At 53.0% G+C, this 23295-nt stretch overlaps 1 protein-coding gene across 2 annotated transcripts in view; it reads left to right on the plus strand.

Annotated features, from left to right (window-relative positions):
- LOC138510407 (acyl-coenzyme A amino acid N-acyltransferase 1-like) overlaps positions 1–23295 on the plus strand; it is a 727070-nt gene that overhangs the window by 285417 nt on the left and 418358 nt on the right. The gene's annotated exons all lie outside the window — the stretch shown is intronic.

The following is a 23295-nucleotide window of genomic DNA, read 5'->3' on the forward strand; positions in this document are numbered from 1 at the left end:
TCAACTACCTTGTAGTAGGATTTATGCTCTTACGGAACCTGAGAACCTGCATTTGCGTCAGTATTTAGATCAGTATCTAGCCAATGGTTTTATTTGCCCGTCCAAGTCTCCTGTCTCTTCAGCTCTGTTCTTTGTGCCGAAAAAAGAAGGCGACCTTAGAACGTGTATAGACTATCGCGCCCTAAATCAAATAACGATTAAGAATCGTTATCCTCTGCCCTTGATCCCTGAGCTTATCGACCAGGTGAAATACCTTTGTGTGTACACCAAGTTAGATCTCTGAGGAGCTTATCATCTGGTGCGCATAAAAGAAGGCGACGAATGGAAGACTGCATTCCGCACCAAGTTTGGGCTCTTCGAATATCAGGTGATGCCCTTCGGTTTGTGCAATGCACCTGCCGCCTTTCAATACTTTATGAATTATGTTCTTCGGGAACTTATCGATGTCTGTGTCATTGTTTACATTGACAACATCCTGGTGTACTCTTCTTCAGAATCTGAGCACAGAAAACATATTAGGGCAGTTCTTGAGAAACTGCGCCAGCACAGATTATTTGCAAAACTCGAAAAATGCGTTTTTCATACCACAGAAGTTGAGTTTCTCGGATTCATCCTGACACCTCAAGGAGTCCGAATGGACTCGCGAAAGGTGGACGCCATCCTCAAATGGCCATCTCCAAGCTCGGTGAAGGGAGTTCAGAGCATGCTCGGCTTTGCCAATTTCTATCGAAGATTCATCCCGGAATTTTCCAGAACAGTCCAACCCATCACCGCTCTCCCAAAGAAAAACAAACGCTTCGAATGGACTCTTGAGGCCGAACAAGCCTTCCAGGACCTGAAAACCAAATTCACCTCTGCACCTGTATTGAAGCACCCGCACCCAGATCTCCCGTACATAGTGGAAACCGATGCATCCAGTTCAGCCATGGGAGCTGTCCTGTCGCAAAGAGACCCAAAAATTAACCAACTACACCCAGTGGCCTTTTGGTCCAGAACATTTTCTCCTCCTGAAATCAACTACGCAATCACCGATCAAGAGTTACTGGCCATCAAATCTGCTTTCAAGGCTTGGCGCCACTACCTTCTTGGGGCAACACACACCATCACCGTAATTACGGACCACAGAAACTTACAGTATTTAAAAACGGCCAAAGCTCAATCTTCACGACAACTCCGATGGGCTCTATTCTTCGCGGAATTTGATTTTGTAATTACCTATCGCCCTGGCTGCAAGAATGGAAAAGCGGACGCCTTATCCCGGATTGGCATGGAAGAACCTAATTCGAGCTTAGAACCTGTGCCCATCATACCTGAGCAAAGAATCTTAGGCTTAACTTCATTGCAAACTATTGAGGACATCCAAACGCAAGTAAAACAACTTCTAGACTCTTCAACCTTACTGGAATGGAGTCAAAAGGGTCCTCATTACACCGTTAAGGACGACTTACCCTACTTCCAGGAGCGGTTGTTTCTGCCAAGTAAAGAATTGCAAGAACTTGTTATTGCCCATCATCATGAATCTTTAATGGAAGGACACCCTGGTATCGCTAAAACGGAGGAAAAAATCAAACGCCACTTCTGGTGGCCTTCTTGGAGAAAAGACATAAAGTCTTTTGTACTGTCTTGTGGAATTTGCACCCAAAACAAGGCTCAAAAGAAAAGGCCAGCCGGCCTACTTCAACCCTTGGATATTCCACCGGCGCCATGGCATACCCTGTCAATGGACTTTATAACAGATCTGCCTCCTTGTGCTGGTTACAACACAATCCTTGTAATTGTGGACCTATTCTCCAAAATGGCCCACTTTATCCCTTTAAAGGGTTTGCCTTCAGCTTCCACCTTGGCCAAGGAATTCCTGGAGAATATAGTTTGCATACATGGTTTCCCTTCCATATTAGTCTCGGATCGTGGAAGTCAATTTATCTCACATTTTTGGAAGAAGTGTTGCCAACTAGCACAAATGTGCGGTTATCCACCAGCCACCACCCCCAGACCGACGGACAAACCGAGAGAACCAATCAGACTCTCGAGCAATTTCTTCGGTGCATGTTACACCAATCCGAGTTAAATTGGAAAGACATCCTTTGGATCGCAGAATATGCATACAACAATTCAGTGCATTCTGGAACCGGACAAACCCCCTTTTATACTTTGTATGGTCACCATCCTCGGACCTCTGACCTAGACCCACCTCTGACCCTGGAAATGCCCGCAGTAAATCATCTGCATTCCACAATAACCCGAGCCTTCAAAGAAGCTGCAACTCATTTACAGCAAGCCAAGAAAAAGTATAAAGAAAACGCTGATTTGCACCGAAGTAAAACTCCTCCTTACCAAGTAGGAGACCAGGTATGGCTAGCAACAAAACATTTACCCCTCAAGGGCCCGCGAACCTTCAATCCCAGATTCATAGGACCTTATCCCATCAAAGCTATAATCAACCCAGTGGCCTTTAAACTGGATCTACCGTCCAACATGCGTATTCATCCAGTTTTTCATGCATCACTTTTGAAGCCAGTACAACCAGGAACCCGATTGTCCAAGCCTCCAGATCCAGTTCAAGTTGAAGGGGAATTAGAATTCGAAGTTAAAGACATTTTAGACTCCAAGGTGGTAAAGTCGAAACTCTTCTATCTTGTTGACTGGAAGGGATATGGACCTCAAGAGAGATCGTGGGAGCCTAGTAACATGTCCACGCACCTCGATTAGTACAAAGGTTTCACCGGAGATTTCCGAACAAGCCCAAACCCCCGGAGGGAAGAACCTTGGGAGGGGCCTTGAGGGGGGGTACTGTCATGATGCCTACCTCCAAGGAGCCAGGTGCGACCCAGCGACCCCAGAGGCAGGCATCATTTCCCCCAGGGGAGTGCCAGCGGGCCCAAGCTGGGGCCCTTTGGACGCAGTCCTGGCGCCTTAGGCGCCAGGCTCATGTGGCGCCAGGCTCATAAAGCTATACATGTTTGCAAGTGTTTTCATGTGCACTTACCTGATGCAGACCATGCTGCCACATCCAGGCCCTCTTGAGGCCTGAATGGAACTACTTTACCTGTGGGACTACTTTCCACCCGGGTGTGGTCGGGGAAGGATACATACCTGATCGGAAGAAGGGTACACACTTGGGACTTCTTCCAAAGCTATTTAAACCACACCCGATCAGCAACTCACGCTTCGCGTTGTTCTGCTCCTCGCAGCTGGACGCTCACCGTGTCAGCTCCTGCTTCTGGACTTCAGCCAAGCCTGCCAGCATCCTGGGTCACCTGCAAAGGGAGACAAGAGACCTTACCAGCTAAATCTGCACCACAGAGACATCACCGACGATCCTGAAAGGGAAGACATTATTTTTAAAAGCATTTCGTTACGATCGCTGCAGCGCTGCATTTCACTCACCTTTCCTGGGTTCCTCCATCTTCAGCAGCGATCATCCGGATACACAGCCACTTCCCAGAGCCGAGAGAAAAAGACGAGAATAAGAGGTGAGAGAAGGAAGGGAATAAGACTTACCTCATTTCATTTCGGGTCTTGCCGCTTCCAGGCATTTTCCGGACCCCGGCCCCTATGGGGAAAAAAGACAAAGACATTGAATGAGCGTATGCAAAGTCAGTTCCCGAGCGCTCATCCAGAACTAACCTGCCATTTACTGGAACTGGAACTGCACGTTTCACTTCGGGTCGGTGCCATATCTCCGGCATTCCGAACCCCGGCCCCTAAGGGGGAAAAAAGGACATAAACATTAGCGCTTGCTGCAAAAAGACAATGAACATTATTATTAGGCTTGGACTTTTGAACTTGCAACAGAACTTTTACAGAGCCTTACCTGAATAGTCAAGCTTACCTGAACTCCCATCAATCCTCAATCCAGTGAAGTAACTGGGTTTCAACGCGCCCCTGCATCAGAAGCAGGATGGAGAGCTCATCCTTCCTGACCCTAAGGTGAGACTTCACAGGGAATCGTGGAAGGGTATCGTGGAGGGTTGGAAGAGAGTGGGAGGCTTGATCATAACTCAGTCAGTAGGTAATACTCCCTTTTCACGCACAGGGGAATATTCCTGCGAGCCGGAGAAGCCAGAGTTGAGGGCCCTTCCTGTCCATCTTCAGAGTCCTGCGCTTCACCATTGAAGAAGCATCAGCACTCAAAGCCAGACCTGCGCCTCCGTGGGAATCAGGTGAGCGTTACAGCTACCCCCTGTTGCAACTGATGTGGTAATGGAGTTCGAGTTTATAGACATAAAGGAGTATGAAACTGTGAAGCAGGCTTTGATAGCTAGATTTAGGAAGACCCCTCCTCAGTATCTTAAGAGGTTTAGAACCCTCAAAAAGCATGATGGTACCCCTTGGGCTACCTTGGTGACTGAATGTTTGAAAAACGTAGATGGATGGGTTAAGGGTTACAGAGTGAACACTGTTGAAGGTATGATAAATCTGGTTATGTTGGAATCTATTTATGATGCCTGCTCTCCTGAGCTGAGACAGCACTTGGCTGACTCAAAGGAATTAGATCCCAAAAAGTTAGCTAGAGCAGCTGACTCATGGGTGGCCAACAGGGCCACTCATAAGGATTTTGACGCAACTCCCAAAAAGGGTGAGGGGAAGCAGCACAAAGGTGAGAACACAGATACATCTAAATCCATCCAACCAGAAGAAGCCCCTGGACATAACCAGGGTAAGCCACATGAGAAACCAAACAGGGCTAGTGAATCCTCTGGTGCCCAACCAGAGGGAGGTCAGCAGAAACCCCTTTTCCAGAGAGCATTTGGTAAATGCTATGTTTGTGGGTCAACTGACCATGTGAAAGGAGATCCCAGATGCAAGGGTAAACCTGCAGCGATCAGCACTGCCTCCTTAGCCGGCTAGTGCCCACTTTCAACTATTTGCTGAAGCTCCCTTGGGTCTTCAGGCCACTGTATACTTAGAGCCCATGGGTCTGGGTAAGAAACTGAATATGGATGTGTACAACTCCATTCCAGAGAACTCTACAGGGTATTATATGGACAGTGTTCTTGTCAATGACCAGGATACTCCTGCCAGGAGAAACACTGGGGCCAGCAGAACAGTAGTGGATGAACGCTTTTTCAAGCATGAGGGTGTTGCTAAGGCACCCAAAGGTCCCACTAAATTCTCTGGAGGCCCTGTCCAGTTGGTTCCAATTCTACCAGCTCTCATTCATTGTAATAATATGACAGCGAGGATTCCCGTCAGTGTCCAGAATGAGGTACCTGGGAGAGTCCTGTTGGGGAATGATTTAAAAACTCTAGGAGTAGAATCCAGTACCCCCAGGCCTCCTATTGAGAGGAAACAGAACCAGACCAAATTGGCTAGAGAGGCAACCTTAAGAGATCACTCTGAGCCTGTGGGAACCTCTACAAAGAACCCCACTGCAAGCCCTGGTGTTATAAGTCTGGCTGCCCAGCCATCGCTACCACTTTACTGTGTAGTATAGGCTTGTACCAAAGTGAAATTGTGCTTACACTTGTAGTCCTAATTGCATGTAGTGTTCCCAAAGGGTACTGCATGTGATTCTGCCTAACAGCCATCAAAGCGGATACAGAGACACCCCGTTCCCTTGGCACCCACCAGCAGCACTGCTATTCTTTTTGCTCCTCGAGGGGAAAGTCGAGCAGGTTTTTGAACGGCTGCTCCACATTGTACCATCAGCTTTCCTGATAGATGACTCAGGAAGCCTGCAGAGGCCAATCCCAGGCCTACGGTAGCGGAGGACAGCGTCGCCATCGCCTGCAGGGCAGGACGCCAGTGCCAAAGCAAGCCTGAACTGGCCAGGACGTCAGCCCCCCCCACTAGTGCACGCCGGTGGGAGGCTGGCTTTATGAGCTTTGTCAGCAGGTTGAAAAAGATCACCACCTGCAGATGGGTGCTGAATGCTCTTATGAGCGTTTATTTTATTTATATATGATTGTTTATTTATATAGCGCCTATACACAATGTGTTTCAAAGCGCTTCAAGGCAAGATAGGGAACAAGGGAAAATACAACCACATTCTTACAGGCCATGAACAGTAAGGATGTGAAATTAACTATCGTACTCGGCCTGACTACATTTCAGATAGTGCAAGGGCAAAGACATAGAAAGGAAGGAAGGGGGAGAGTGGGAAGGAAATGGAAACAGACAAGCGACTACCGTACTAGGCCTGTCGACATTTCTGGTAGAGCCTGAGAAAAACAAAAGGTGAGGGAGAGGGGTGCAGAAAGGGAGGGGAGGAACAAAACAAGCGACTATCAAACTAGGCCTGACGACATTTCAGATAGTGCTGGAGGGGTGGTGGGGAGGAAAAAAACAGTAATGGGAGGGTGGAGGAAACAGACGAGGTTGCTATCAGATTAGGTCCAGGGACAATTCTGATAGAGTAAGTGCATAGAAGAAAGTAAGGGGAGGGGATAGGAAAAGGGAGAAGGGAAAGGAGGAGAGAAAAGAGAGTAAGCCGTCAAAAAGAGTGGAGAGCAAGACACACCCTGGAGTTTCAACACAGGTGTCTGCGGATCCCTCCGGTCACTCGTCAGGAGCAGCACATCCCTCAGCTCCTGGATGAGGTACGGGCGATGCTGCGGAAAGGGACGATAGAGCTAGTTCCCCAGCTACTCTGGGGCTCAGGAGTCCATTCCAGATACTTTCTGGTCAGAAAAAAGACAGGTGGCTGGAGGCCCATCCTAGACCTACAACGTCTGACCAAATACCTAAAGTCCCTAAAATTCCAGATGGTCATGTTGCAATACGTGCTCGGCCAACTAGAAAGAGGAGACTTCTTGTCGTTGTTGGACTTGGAGGACGCCTACTTCCACGTCCCCATTCACAAAAAACATTGAACGTTTCTATGTTTCGTGGTGCAGGGACAGCAATACCAGTTTAAGGCTCTACCTTTCGGCTTGAAGTCTGCCCCCAGAGTGTTCCAGAAATGCCTGGCACCAGTGGCGGCCCATCTACATATACAGGGCATACAAGTATACCCGTAACTGGATGACAGGCTGATTCGCACCCGCTCGCTACACCTGGCTGACGGACATATGGAGACGACTGTCTGGCAACAAACAGATCTGAAATTCTCTGTCAACTATCCAAAGTCCTGCCAAAAGTCAACACAGAACGTGCCGTTCCTAGGCGCCAGACTCAATGCAGTGTCTTCCCTGGTGTCACCCTCGGAGGAGATGATAGCAGTCATTCTGGGGAAGGTGCAACAGCTGTCGTCGACGAAGACAGCCACGCTTCGGGCCATCAAGTGGTTACTGGGCATGATATCATCCTGCATCTACCTCGTACGGCTCTGTAGGTTGCATATGCAACCCCTTCTGGAATTCCTGGACGCCCGCTGGATACAGGTTTCTGGAAGCTTCATGGACAAGATATCTCTCAACAGTGAGTTCCTTCGGGCGATATTATTGTGGGGCTTTTGCTCCAATATCAACCAAGGCCCTCCATACTAGGAGACGGTCACCACAGACGCCTCACTAGAGGGATCGAGAGCGCACACCGGACATCTGCACACCAGAGGCCTGTGGCTGCCGGAGGAGAAAGATCTTCATATCAACATCCTGGCGCTGTGGGCAGTGTTCAGGAGCCTCAATCGTTCCTACCATCTCTGAAAGGCAAGGTGGTGAGGATCTTCACTGACAACATCACCACCATGTTTTACATCCGGAAGCAGTGGGTTACTCGATCCCTGGGGCTCTCCAGATAAGTGCAGAACTTGTGGTGCTGGGCCGTTAGAGAGGGGATTTTCCTCATCCCTCTCCACTTGGCAGGAGTCAAGAACACCATTGCAGACTCCCTCAACAGGGAACTGCCCTCCTGCCATGAGTGGGAGCTTCATCAGGATCAGCTGGACCGCCTATTCGTCAAATGGGGCAGACTCCAGATCGATCTGTTTGTGAGAGCGGCATACTCTAAATTCCAGAAGTTTGCCAGCAGATTCCACCAGCCGAGAAGCCATCAACACACTCACACAGTGTCAATGCAAGATGATAATCATCGTCCCAATGTGGCAGAGGCAGATTTGGTACCAGGACCTTCTTAGTCTGTCAGCGTCACCACTGGTGAAGCTGCCAGTTTTTCCAGATCTTCTCACCAGAGAAGGAGGCGTGATCATTCATCATGACCCAGGATCCCTGAACCTCAAGACTTGGCTCCTGCAGCCTTAGAGTTTGGAGGGTATGAGTTGACAGCGGACTGCAGAGAGGTCCTCGCAAAGGACAGGGCATCGTCAACCTTGAAGTTCTACGGTCACAAGTGGAAGCGTTTCACTACATTGTGCCAGTCACAGAAGATTACCCCTCTGAGGGTCATGGCCCCACAGATTCTTCCATACTTGCTATGCTTGGCTAAGGCTGGACTGGCACACGCCTCCATCAAGGTACATCTGGTGGCTATCACCAGGTCACCAGGAAGATCTTCACTTTGCTCCCACCGACTCGTCAAGGAGTTTCTCAAAGGAATTTTCAGATCTTTCCCGCCTGTGAAGGGTCCTGCCCTGGCGCGGGATTTCAACGTGGTTCTGATAAGGCTCATGGGGGGCCCCTTTTTAGCCTTTGCATCAGGCCCCACTCAAGTTTCGCTCATGGAAAACTGCTTTCCTTTTGGCCATTACCTCTGCCAGGAGGCTAGGTGTGATCCAGGCCGTATCTTGCAAGCAACCGTACCTGACTATCCACGAATCAAAGGTGGTGTTGCGTACGCACCTCTCTTTCATGCTGAAGGTTCCATCGGAATTCCACCTCAACACGCCTTTACATGTTTTTTCCCCAAAACCTTTGTCTCCGGCAGAAAGGGCCTTGCACTCGCTGGATGTTGCTTGTGCCCTGAAGTTCTACGTGGCACGCACGAACGGTTTTTTAATACTAAGAGGGAGGGTTTTCAGTTCCTCCTCTGACGGACCTACTTCTTGCAATGCGCTCGCACACTAATCTCGCAACATTGTTAGCACCATAAATGATTTGTTCTTAATAACAACATCTAACACCATGTATAAGGACCAAGATGGAGAGGGGTTGGGGGACCCTCTATACAATTGCAAGCGGCTCCAGGTTCTACAAATTTGGAGAGAGAGAAGGTCCAAAATATGTCTTATTGCCGGTAAGGGGACCCCCTCAGGTAGACGCAAGACTTCCAGATTTTGGCCTCATTTGTAGTCCAATCAACAGGAATTACAGAAGTTTCTGCTCCCATAAATGTATTTTGGTGTAATGTTCTGCTGGTAATATATAATTACTGGAGTTAAAGAAAATCATCCATATTTCCTATCAAAAACTGTCACAATTGGGTAACCATAGACAGTATTGCTAAACCGGTAATCTGTTGCACCCCTAATATTGTCTGATGTTATTACCATACCCAAATATAAAAGAGCAATTTTCTCAAGTGCCTGACTCATTAATTTCCATTTAAAAGAACAATTAAAGTGCTTACCATTTTTGGTCCTTCTCTGGTTAATGACTAAAATCTTTGATTTGTTAATATTCATCCTTAAATCTATGTTCGTACAATGATTGTGGACCGCACCGAATGAATGTTGCAAACCAATTTGGGTGTAATTGGATAAAAAAATGTTGTCTGTATACAATAAATAGTGAATAAAAACAGAACCTAATTTAGGGGGATTAGCTCTTGCGTTCAAGAGGGCAGTTTTTAAATAAATCCAATATATACATACTAAAAAGAAAAGGGGCTAAAACACATCTCTGGCATAGTCCCCGGGTGGAACTGATCCAACCAGTAAAGGTACCCTGCTGATCCAGTCTGACTCTAAATCTTGTATTTGTACGGAGAGCTATCAGCCTGTTTAAAAGAGCCTTTGGGCCCCCGAGTTTCTGCATCTTATCCCATACCATAGAGATGGTGTCCCGTCAATTCGTCGAAAATAAATGATCGAATGACCATTTGGTCGAAACCAAATGGTCGAAAAAAAAAATGGTCGAATTTCTTTTAAAATGTATTTATATATTTTTTTAGTTTTGTTTGTTAAAAAAAAAATTAATATAGAAAAAGGGAGGTTAGGGGGACCAAAAAAAAAATTCGACTATTTGGATTTCGACCATTTGGTGTCGATCATTTGGCCATTCGACCATTTGGTTGTTGACCAATTGACTCGTAACCCATAGAGATATCTAAGATTGCTACATATAGTTCTCTTCTTGCCAATTGCAATTGTTTAACTACAAAATTGATAATCAAAGTTTAAAGAAGTGCTAAGCCCTCTCTTAAAACTGTAATACATCCATGATGTTTATCAATATCACCCACCTTTGTAGTTCTTCTAAAACATATGTCACAAATATTTCATATGACAACTCTAGAAGGGAAATTGGTCTATAGTTATTTGGAGCTGCTCGTTTCCCCTTTTTTTTTATAAATTAGTGCAATAAAAGCAACCTTCCTGGATGTAGTTATAAAGTGTGAGTGCATAATATTTGTTAACCATTGAAAAAGCCCTTTAGCCCACAGGTCAGAGGATAGACTTCAAAGTCATATTTGAGAGACCATCCGGTCCGGGGGCATTAGAGGTCTTGCTTCATAATCGATCTCTGAAGGGAATGTACATTAATATCAAGACAAACCTACCCCTTGTTGTTTTCCCGGTTCTTAGCATACTCCGAACAATCAAAATAACTACCGGTATTAACGAAATATAGCGCCTTGAATTGCCCTTCCCAGATAACCTGGGAAATGGGCTGAGTTTGCAAGGATGATTAGACACCTGGAGTTTTAATTAAAGACCAAAATAATTTTTCCATTCCGCTGTTGCAAAATATCTAGCATAACCTCAGCATCCCTTTGATTTTTTAAAAATCTTTTGACTTTAGACCAATTATTATATTGCTGTTTCAATTTTATAATTATCACTACATTTCTTTCACCTGCTTGTTTCAACTCCTCAACCAACCTTTTCAGTTCCTTTATTTGGTGGATGGTTTATCAAATGTATGCGCATGGAGTTATTTCCCCCCTCTCCCTTGAAAATATTAAAAGAGGAGAGGTTTACAAGAAGCCGCTGGAGCATACACACAAAGTGAAATGAGGATGCATTATAAAACCAGCCCCCTGTAGTATAGTAAGTAGTCTTCTATAAGACGATTGAACTCTGGTGCCAAGGGGGCCTTCACATAACTGCGTGATCACGCTCTCTAATTATAACTACAAGAGGTGTTGTATTGGTCTGAGGACACCGAATATTCCAAGCTAAAACCAGTTCTAGGGGCCTATGATCACTCCCCCCTATTTTGTGCAGATCTTTTAGTTCTTTTCAAAATGGAAATAAATCAGTTGATACAAAAATATAATCAAGAATCGAAGTCGAAAGACCAGCTCTGACGTTTCCATTTAGTATAGAAAAGTCCTATATTTCCAATTCATCCCTGATAATCATACCCCTCTCCCTTAGCAGCTTTGTGCATCTCAGTATTGCCAGTCTACTTTGAATCGAAACATACACTATTTAAGTCACAAAGTCAAATTATAGAAACTTCTTCATTTGGAATAAAAGTTGTTGAAGTCTCTGATAAATCATGAACAAAGTTACTCATGTTAGTTGTTCCCGGATTAAAGTGATCATTCAGCACCAAACATATACAATGACAGGAATTCTGTTCATCCCACCATTTTAATTTAACTGCAAGCACATCTGGTCTGTTGGTAACAAGGTTATCCATGGCTATACCAGTTTGATATCTTAACGCACACAATAAAGCTCAAAAAGGACGTCACTTTTCACCTTTAAGAGCTGGACTGGCACAAACCAAAAATCCATCTAAGACAGGTTCGTCCAAGAGCCATGTTTCCTGCAAACAAATGAAGACCTACTGCATCCACAGTTCTTTTTAAGAGGTGAGAAAATCTCTGTATTCCATTAGGGTAATCTCAATTTGAAATCAGAATTTGATGTTCAGTTTGCTGAATAAGATTGCTTTGAATGCAAAGTATTTACTTTGTGAGATCAGTCATAAGTGACTGATCTAGGATTCTAAATAATCGCGTTTACATCAGTTGCATCACTAGGACCAGCACTTAACCGGTCTTTACATTTATTACCAAAGGCTCATGGGGAACAGACGAGGAACCTGACATCAAGAGCCCAGCTGATTCACCCTGCAAGACAGTAGGCCTCATTACGGGTCCGGCGCTATCCCTGTCGGTGCTACCGCCGGGTTGCTGCCGGACCCGTTATAATTTACTGGAGCCTGACTTCCCGGTGCCACCAGGCTATTACAAGTCCGGCGGCCGGGAAGTCAGGCGCTGATACATTTGTTAATCCACATTCACATCAAATCCTATGGGACTCTATGGGAGTGGGGACACGGGAGCACCAGTGCCGGTGCTCCCGTGACAAATCTGCCTACCGTGGCCGCTGTGCCTGGCAGGGTCAGATATGCCGTCACAGCGGCTCTGGCAGGCAAACTTGTAATGAGGCTCACTATCTACATTTTCAGTAATTTTTTAACCCATCTGTTTGGAGAGTAAGGCTTCAGAATAAACAACAGGCCTCATTACAAGGTTGCCGGTATGAAATCTGATTTTCCGGCATGCCAGTGCCACCATGTCCGGCAACCTATGATGCCGGAGACGGCAGCACTTGCATGCCGGAAATACCAACAAAACCCCCCCAAAATGTCAACACTCTTGTCCTTGGTGCCAGTGACTCCAAATCCTTCAACACAGTTCCGGAGCCACCAGCCCCGGTAACAACGGTGCAGCAAATACCATTACCGGAAATACAGTGTACGCAGGAACAGGAAATAATCCGGCGGCCATTACATAAATACAATCCATAGCAATCCTGACAGCACAGGCGACATACCACAATCCTGACCACACAAACTCCACCCTTAACATGGAAGAGTCTGTGAGACCCAGAGGCGCAAGCCATGCTTCAGCGAGGCGGAGCTGAACACGTTGTCAGACACCATAGTGCAGCATGCTGAGGAGCCTTTTGCTAATGACCAGTGCAAGCGGGCCCAGCTGCGGAAGAAGACTATCTGGGCGGAGGTTGCCCAGAAAGTCTCAGCAGGTGGCACAACCCCACCCCCACTGTGCGAGACTGCCAGAAGAGGTAGGACCTGCTCTTGAGAGTGCGTAAACTCCTCTCGGCCTAGTGCAGACAAGGCATGGCCACAGGTGGCGGCAGCGCATCCCCAATCCACCTGCTGCCCTGGGAGGAGATGTACAGCAGTGTGCTGCACCTCTTTGCATTAGAAGGGATCGGTGCTACGGAGGCCAGAGCCAGGACACCTGAGGAGGCTGGTGAGTACAAGGAACCCCAATGTAACATTAACCTCCCTGTCCACCTCGCACCTACTACAGCAGCAAAATATTGCATACATTTCAAGTGCGTCTTGCACAACACCAATAAAGCCCTTCCTGCACCCCCCACCACCGAGACTTGCAACCTGGGTGCACTTACCGACATACAAGTTTCAAGCCTCGATTTCGCAACGAGGACGGTGAACCTGGTAAACAAAACGATAACTTCCTGTGCAGTGATTTGCCTGCACACGAAGGAGAAACACATAGGAGGTGCGCTGCAGTAATTCCAGCTTCACGTACTGTTTCAGGTAATGCCCAGCTAATATAATGAGTGCAGCGCATGTGGACATACACTCAGCTGGTTCCTTAATAACGAGTCCCATGCCTTAATCATAACAGATCCATCACACATACTAATGACATATATTGCCTTCTGGTTTTGACAACATATAGGGGATAATAGCATTCAGAGCAGAATTGGCGCACACGGCCAGCGCAGAGAGGGAGCGTGCGCCAGCCACGTGCGCCAAACAGCATTCTGGCACACCGCGTATTCATGTTCCCAAGCCATTTGCAGCCGTGTTGCAGCGAACATCCAGCAGCACCAGCTCACGGGCCTTCTTCACTGTAATTGTGTAGAAAAGTACACGTACCATGCTTGCAGCAGCCAAAACGCATGCAAATCTCCCAGCGCACCACCTTAAGTACGCGTACCCTGCTCACGGCAGCCAAAACATGTGAAAATCTCCCCACGCACCACCTTCTGTATGCGTACCCCACTCGCGACAGCCAAAACGCGTGATAATCTACTTGGGCACCCCCTTGAATACGCGTACGCCGCTTGCACCTACAAAATCACATGGAAAAGGCCTACCGTAACCCCACGAATACGTGTACCGTGCACGGGCAGCCAAATCGCGTGAAAAATCTCCTTGTGCACCCCCTGCAATACATGTACCCACCTGTGCCAGGCAAATCATGTGGAAAAAGTCCTCTCTGTGGTGTGGGCTGCCTGTGGGGCATGGCTAGGGGTGATGGGCTGCCTGCGGGGCATGGTCAGGGTTGTAGGGGGGTCCCCTGTAGTGTGGGCTGTCTGCGGGGCATGGTCAGGTGTGATGGGCTGTCTGCGGGGCATGGTCAGGGTTGTAGGGGGGGTCTCCTGTGGTGTGGGCTGCCTGCAGTGCATGGTCAGGGGTGATGGGCTACCTGCGGGCATGGCCATGGTGATGGGCTGTCTGAGGGGTATGGCCAGGGGTGATGGGCTGCCTGTGGGGCATGGTCAGGGGTGATGTCTGCCTGCGGGGCATGGACAGGGTTGTAGGGGGGTCCCATGTGGTGTGGGCTGCCTGTGGGGCATGGTCAGGGTTGTAGGGGGGTCCCCTGTGGTGTGGGCTGCCTGCGGGGCATGGCCAGGGGTGATGGGCTGCCTGCGGGTCAGGGTTGTAGGGATGTCCCCTGTGGTGTGGGCTGCCTGCAGGGCATGGTCAGGTTTGTAGGGGGGTCCCCTGTGGTGTGGGCTGCCTGCAGGGCATGGTCAGGGTTGTAGGTGGGTCCCCTGTGGTGTGGGCTGCCTGCTGGGGGTGCATGTGGCTCCTCACCACACGGGTGCGCGAATATGGGGGTAGGCGAGTGCACCTTTCATGGGATTAGGCTGGTGCGAGTGGGGTACGTGTATTCCGGGGTACACAAGGGCACTTTACATGCAATTTGGCTACCGCGAGCGGGGTACGCGCATTCCGAAGGGTGCGCAAGAGTTTTACACGCGATTGGGCTGGCACGAGCGGGGTACGCATATTCCAGGGGTGCGCGTGGAGTTTTACACGCGATTGGGCTGGCACGAGTGGGGTACATGTGTTCTGGGGGTGGGCGTGGAGTTTTACATGCGATTGAGCTGGCGTGAGCGGGATACGTGTTCCTTGTGCACCCCTCGGAACATGCATACCCCGCTCGCGCCAGACCAATCGCCTGTAAAACTCCTTGCGCACACCTCGGAATACACGTACCCTGCTCGTGCCAGCCCAATTGTGTGAAAAGCGCACTCGCGTACCCCGGAATACATGCACCCCGCTTGCGCCAGCCTAATTGCGTGAAAAGCGCACTTGTGCACCCCCATATTCGTGCACCGTGTGGTGAGCAGCCACATCCACCCCCTGCAGGCAGCCCCCATCACCCATGCACATGACAGCAGGCAGCCCACACCACAAGAGACCCCCATCACTTGTGCACATGCCAGCAGGCAGCCCACACAACAACCAACACCCGTGCACATGCCAGCAGGCAGCCCACACAACAACCATCACCCGATCACATGCCAGCAGGCAGCCCACACCAGAACGGGCCCCCCATCACCCGAGCACATGCCAGCAGGCAGCCCACCACCACAACCAACATCTCATTTATTTATTTTATTTATTTATTACATTTATATAGCGCGCAGGCAGCCCAGGGGCATTGTGGCACTGTTACTTGTAAGGAGACTTAGTTACAATGGGTACAGTTGCGCCTTGGGTTACAGTGAGGCGGTGACCTGTGATCAGATATCGGTGGTATCATACAACATAATACATCATACATGATATTCATGAGGGCTTGGTCGTATGGTGTTTGTCACGACTTCAGCTTCCAGGCTCAGGAGTGGCACGAACCAACCTACCCCTCCAGGGTCTTGGGGCCTGCAAGTTAGACTTACACAAGCTTCTGTGACCCGGGCAGGGAAAGAGGGTTAGGATCTCGATGGTTGGATAGGTTCAGTAGCAAGGGTAACCGGTGAGAGGACTAGGAAAGGGGAGGTGGTTAGGGAAGGGGACATAGGATAACACAATGCAACAGTTGCGTATTCACACACATTCACAATATGCACAACTCCCCCCCACACCCCACAAGGGCTAGAAGAACCAGAAAGAGACTTATCTCAGGGGGGTGAGTGCTGGCCTCCTGCCTGCGCACTCTCCGGTCCAGAATCCGGAGCAGTGTTATTGCTGAAAAGAGAGTGGGAATTACCATCTGCGTGTTACATCACACACCATACGTTACATTCACTCACTCTCGTACTAGAGGTTAATGCACCCTTAACGTGCTCAAGTTGTTAAGTACATGCAGCTGTTGACATTCCCCCTTTACGAGCGGATTACAGCCGCGCGTGGCTCCGCGTCCATTATTGCCCAAAATGTAATTGCCACTAAAGGGCTCCTGCGTAGCACAACTCGTGTTGTATGTCACACTGAATTAAGTTGTAGCCTCTCAGGTAGCCGCGTAACCATGAACGGCTGTTAGTGGGTTAAAACATGCTTGACTGCGCGCTGCGTGGTTCCTATAGTTTGCGCGTAGGTCAGATTGCAGACACTATGGCGTTAGTATTCAAGGCTTTTCACTTAGCTTGCTGGAGCAGGGGGGGAACATGAGAAAGTTGGGCAGAGCCCCCCTGCGCGTGCCCCTGACCGCAGCTGCTGGTGGAATCCTCTGACTCTCTATGGCTCAACAAAGCGCTGCGCGCCTTCCACCAGATCCGCTTACGCTGCCTGTGGCTTGCGGTACTTATCTGAAGGGGTTGAGGGGCCCAGGTGGAGGATGAGTGGGACGTGGCCCCTCGTGAGCTTCCCCTTGCTCGGAGCTCCGGAGAACACGTCTTCTCTGGTTGCTGTCCTGAGCACAAGCCCTGTGCGCTCGATGATCTCGTGCGCATGCGCGCGCGTGCCCCGCCCGACGTGGGCTGCAATATGTAGTTCTTGGCCCTGGGGTGCTTGGGAGATGTAGTCCGTGAGCTGTTTTTCCTGCAGAAAGGACATAATAGTCTTTTGTATGGCAGTATTCTGTTTTTAGAGGCATGTGTCTTTCTGGTGCTGGTTGCCATTAGTTCCTGATCCCTTCCCAGCACCGGAACACTATGTTTGTCATCGTGCCCCATGACAGTACTCCCCTCCCCCCCGCACAGGAGGATCTGGGTTTAGGTTTAGCTGGATGGTTGCGATGGAATGCCTTGGCCAGTCTCGGTGCATGGACATCCCGAGCAGGCTCCCAGGATCGATCCTCCGGACCATACCCCACCCAATCTATGAGGTAATAAAGCCCATCTTTCCGGTGTTGTGAATTCAAGATGGCCCATACTTCATACTCAGGGTGTCCCTGTACCATAATGGGTGGTGGTTTATAGTACGAATAGTAGGTAGAGCAGGTTTAAGCAACGATACATGAAAGGTAGGGTGGATCTTCATTTGGCTGGGTAAACTGAGTCTTACTGCCATCGGATTGATCACAGCGGATATGGTAAATGGTCCATTGAATCGGGGTTGTAACTTACGGGGTCCTGTCATCCGAATGTGGTGTGTGGAGAGCCAAACTCGATCTCCTGGTTTATACTGGGGGCTATCGCGTCTTTTTTTATCGGCATAGGCCTTGTATGTTTGCTAGGCTTTGTTCAGGTTCGGTTGTATATGTGCCCAAACCTGGCGCGCATGTGAATGCAACCCTAATAACGTGGGTAAGTTATCCTGGGGTATATTAGCAACGGTGGGCAAAACCCTGGGATGGTAATACGGAGTGTACCCGGTGGAGCAGTGTTGTTATAGGCGATTTCGGCTAACCAGACGTATTCCACCCACGATGATTCAGAGGTGGTGGTATAACAACGGAGGTACTGTTCTAGTCCTTGATTTACTTTCTCCCTCTGTCCATCGGTTTCCGGATGGTACCCTGAAGACAAACAGGCCGATTCATGGAATAATTAGCGCGGCGCAAGTGGGCAAAAACGTGCGAATTGCAGTGGAATAGCAAAAATCGCAGTGAAAGTGCGAAAATCGCACGAAAAGCAGCGCACGTCGATTCATGGAAGTCCGTGCGCGAGAAAACCAGCGGATGTGCGATAAAAAGTGCGCCGCGCACGTTGGCGCACAGGCCATCTAACAGCGTGCGCCAGGTCACAGCGAAAATCGCACAGGCCACAGCGAAATTCACACATAGCGCGGCGCACGCAACAAAAGTAGGCGGAACACGGGCGTAACACTCGGAATGGGGAACAACTTGCAAAAACGTGGGCGTCACGGGGGAAGTACAGGGCACAAGTGCGCGGAACGCCCACACGCTCGCCTACAACACGTATTCATGGAATAGAATAGGGCAAAAAAGCGCACGCTCAAACCAGCGCACAGGCACAAACACGACCGCCACAAGAAAGCAGGCGGTAGCGTCTCTGCGGCTGTAAGAAATGTGCGCCAAAAGGTGCGCCAACAAATAGCACCCATATACTGCCATGATGAATGTCCTATACTGTGGCCCTCCTGGACAAATGACGTGCAAAGGGGTACCCACAAACACGGACACGCTGACAAAAAATACGTGTGCGTGTATACCGGGGTGCGCGGGAAGTCTCACACGCGATTTGGCCGGGTACGTGGATTTCAGGGGTGCGCGGGAAGTTCCACACGCGATTCCATCAGGGTAGGTGTATTTCAGGGGTGCGCGGGAAGTTCCACACGTGATTCCATCAGGGTACGTGTATTTCAGGGGTGCGCGGGAAGTCCCACACGCGATTACAGCAGGGTACGTGTATTTCAGGGGTGCGCGGGAAGTTCCACACGCGAATAGCCTGGGCGCGTGTATTTCAGGGGTGCGCGGGAAGTTGCACACGCGAATAGCCTGGGCGCGTGTATTTCAGGGGTGCGCGGGAAGTCCCACACGCGATTACAGCAGGGTACGTGTATTTCAGGGGTGCGCGGGAAGTTCCACACGCGAATAGCCTGGGCGCGTGTATTTCAGGGGTGCGCGGGAAGTCCCACACGCGAATAGCCTGGGCGCGTGTATTTCAGGGGTGCGCGGGAAGTCCCACACGCGATTACAGCAGGGTACGTGTATTTCAGGGGTGCGCGGGAAGTTCCACACGCGAATAGCCTGGGCGCTTGTATTTCAGGGGTGCGCAGGAAGTCCCACACGCGATTACAGCAGGGTACGTGTATTTCAGGGGTGCGCGGGAAGTACCACACGCGAATAGCCTGGGCGCGTGTATTTCAGGGGTGCGCAGGAAGTCCCACACGCGATTACAGCAGGGTACGTGTATTTCAGGGGTGCGCGGGAAGTTCCACACGCGAATAGCCTGGGCGCGTGTATTTCAGGGGTGCGCAGGAAGTCCCACACGCGATTACAGCAGGGTACGTGTATTTCAGGGGTGCGCGGGAATTTCCACACGCGAATAGCCTGGGCGCGTGTATTTCAGGGGTGCGCGGGAATTATCACACACGATTTGGCTTGGTACGTGTATTACAGGGGTGCGTGGGAAGTTACACACGCGATTAGGCTGGGTGGGTCCTCACAGGTGTTCCCTGTACACCCTCCACGGCCCCTTCAGGCAGCCCACAAAACAGGGGACTACCCTGCACACCTGCTCATGTCTCCCACCACCCCCACCCCCCACCATCCAGGGGCAGCCTCCCCCAGGCCCCCACTCATGTCTCCCACCACCCCCACCCCCCCAGTCACCAGGGGCAGCCTCCACCAGGCCCCCACTCATGTCTCCCACCACCCCCAACCCCCAGCAGTGCAGGGGCACCCTCTACCAGACCCCCACCCATGTCTCCCACCACCCCCACCCCCCCGCCACCAGGGGCACCCTCCACCAGGCCCCCACTCATGTCTCCCACCACCCCCACCCCCCACCATCCAGGGGCACCCTCCACCAGGCCCCCACCCATGTCTCCCACCACCCCCAACCCCCAGCAGTGCAGGGGCACCCTCCACCAGGCCCCCACCCATGTCTCCCACCACCCCCACCCCGCCGCCACCAGGGGCACCCTCCACCAGGCCCCCACTCATGTCTCCCACCACCCCCACCATCCAGGGGCACCCTCCACCAGGCCCCCACTCATGTCTCCCACCACCCCCAAGCCCCCAGTCACCAGGGGCAGCCTCCACCAGGCCCCCACTCATGTCTCCCACCACCCCCACCCCCCACCATCCAGGGGCTCCCTCCACCAGGCCCCCACTCATGTCTCCCACCACCCCCACCCCCCACCATCCAGGGGCACACTCCACCAGGCCCCCACTCATGTCTCCCACCACCCCCAACCCCCAGCAGTGCAGGGGCACCCTCCACCAGGCCCCCACCCATGTCTCCCACCACCCCCACCCCCCAGCATCCAGGGGCACCCTCCACCAGGCCCCCACTCATGTCTCCCACCACCCCCATCCCCCACCATCCAGGGGCACCCTCCACCAGGCCCCCACCCATGTCTCCCACCACCCCCACCCCCCAGCAGTGCAGGGGCACCCTCCACCAGGCCCCCACTCATGTCTCCCACCACCCCCACCCCCCACCATCCAGGGGCACCCTCCACCAGGCCCCCACCCATGTCTCCCTCCACCCCCACCCCCCAGCAGTGCAGGGGCACCCTCCACCAGGCCCCCACTCATGTCTCCCACCACCCCACCCCCCCAGTCACCAGGGGCACCCTCCACCAGGCCCCCACTCATGTCTCCCACCACCCCCACCCCCCCAGTCACCAGGGGCAGCCTCCACCAGGCCCCCACTCATGTCTCCCACCACCCCCACCCCCCACCATCCAGCGGCACCCTCCACCAGGGCCCCACTCATGTCTCCCACCACCCCCACCCCCCACCATCCAGGGGCACCCTCCACCAGGCCCCCACTCATGTCTCCCACCACCCCCAACCCCCAGCAGTGCAGGGGCACCCTCCACCAGGCCCCCACCCATGTCTCCCACCACCCCCACCCCCCAGCATCCAGGGGCACCCTCCACCAGGCCCCCACTCATGTCTCCCACCACCCCCACCGCCCACCATCCAGGGGCACCCTCCACCAGGCCCCCACCCATGTCCCCCACCACCCCCACCCCCCAGCAGTGCAGGGGCACCCTCCACCAGGCCCCCACTCATGTCTCCCACCACCCCCACCCCCCACCATCCAGGGGCACCCTCCACCAGGCCCCCACCCATGTCTCCCACCACCCCCACCCCCCAGCAGTGCAGGGGCACCCTCCACCAGGCCCCCACTCATGTCTCCCACCACCCCCACCCCCCACCATCCAGGGGCACCCTCCACCAGGCCCCCACCCATGTCTCCCACCACCCCCACCCCCCAGCAGTGCAGGGGCACCCTCCACCAGGCCCCCACTCATGTCTCCCACCACCCCCACCATCCAGGGGCACCCTCCACCAGGCCCCCACTCATGTCTCCCACCACCCCCAAGCCCCCAGTCACCAGGGGCAGCCTCCACCAGGCCCCCACTCATGTCTCCCACCACCCCCACCCCCCCACCATCCAGGGGCTCCCTCCACCAGGCCCCCACTCATGTCTCCCACCACCCCCACCCCCCACCATCCAGGGGCACACTCCACCAGGCCCCCACTCATGTCTCCCACCACCCCCAACCCCCAGCAGTGCAGGGGCACCCTCCACCAGGCCCCCACCCATGTCTCCCACCACCCCCACCCCCCAGCATCCAGGGGCACCCTCCACCAGGCCCCCACTCATGTCTCCCACCACCCCCATCCCCCACCATCCAGGGGCACCCTCCACCAGGCCCCCACCCATGTCTCCCACCACCCCCACCCCCCAGCAGTGCAGGGGCACCCTCCACCAGGCCCCCACTCATGTCTCCCACCACCCCCACCCCCCACCATCCAGGGGCACCCTCCACCAGGCCCCCACCCATGTCTCCCTCCACCCCCACCCCCCAGCAGTGCAGGGGCACCCTCCACCAGGCCCCCACTCATGTCTCCCACCACCCCACCCCCCCAGTCACCAGGGGCACCCTCCACCAGGCCCCCACTCATGTCTCCCACCACCCCCACCCCCCCAGTCACCAGGGGCAGCCTCCACCAGGCCCCCACTCATGTCTCCCACCACCCCCACCCCCCACCATCCAGGGGCACCCTCCACCAGGGCCCCACTCATGTCTCCCACCACCCCCACCCCCCACCATCCAGGGGCACCCTCCACCAGGCCCCCACTCATGTCTCCCACCACCCCCAACCCCCAGCAGTGCAGGGGCACCCTCCACCAGGCCCCCACCCATGTCTCCCACCACCCCCACCCCCCAGCATCCAGGGGCACCCTCCACCAGGCCCCCACTCATGTCTCCCACCACCCCCACCCCCCACCATCCAGGGGCACCCTCCACCAGGCCCCCACCCATGTCCCCCACCACCCCCACCCCCCAGCAGTGCAGGGGCACCCTCTACCAGGCCCCCACTCATGTCTCCCACCACCCCCACCCCCCACCATCCAGGGGCACCCTCCACCAGGCCCCCACCCATGTCTCCCACCACCCCCACCCCCCAGCAGTGCAGGGGCACCCTCCACCAGGCCCCCACTCATGTCTCCCACCACCCCCACCCCCCACCATCCAGGGGCACCCTCCACCAGGCCCCCACCCATGTCTCCCACCACCCCCACCCCCCAGCAGTGCAGGGGCACCCTCCACCAGGCCCCCACTCATGTCTCCCACCACCCCCACCCCCCCAGTCACCAGGGGCACCCTCCACCAGGCCCCCACTCATGTCTCCCACCACCCCCACCCCCCCAGTCACCAGGGGCAGCCTCCAACAGGCCCCCACTCATGTCTCCCACCACCCCCACCCCCCACCATCCAGGGGCACCCTCCACCAGGCCCCCACTCATGTCTCCCACCACCCCCACCCCCCACCATCCAGGGGCACCCTCCACCAGGCCCCCACTCATGTCTCCCACCACCCCCAACCCCCAGCAGTGCAGGGGCACCCTCCACCAGGCCCCCACCCATGTCTCCCACCACCCCCACCCCCCACCATCCAGGGGCACCCTCCACCAGGCCCCCACCCATGTCTCCCACCACCCCCACCCCCCAGCAGTGCAGGGGCACCCTCCACCAGGCCCCCACTCATGTCTCCCACCACCCCCACCCCCCACCATCCAGGGGCACCCTCCACCAGGCCCCCACCCATGTCTCCCACCACCCCCACCCCCCAGCAGTGCAGGGGCACCCTCCACCAGGCCCCCACTCATGTCTCCCACCACCCCCACCCCCCACCATCCAGGGGCACCCTCCACCAGGCCCCCACTCATGTCTC

This window comes from Ambystoma mexicanum, chromosome 6p (assembly GCF_040938575.1).
Source record: "Ambystoma mexicanum isolate Mex_15411 chromosome 6p, UKY_AmexF1_1, whole genome shotgun sequence".
In the NCBI taxonomy this organism is placed as follows: Eukaryota; Metazoa; Chordata; class Amphibia; order Caudata; family Ambystomatidae; genus Ambystoma; species Ambystoma mexicanum.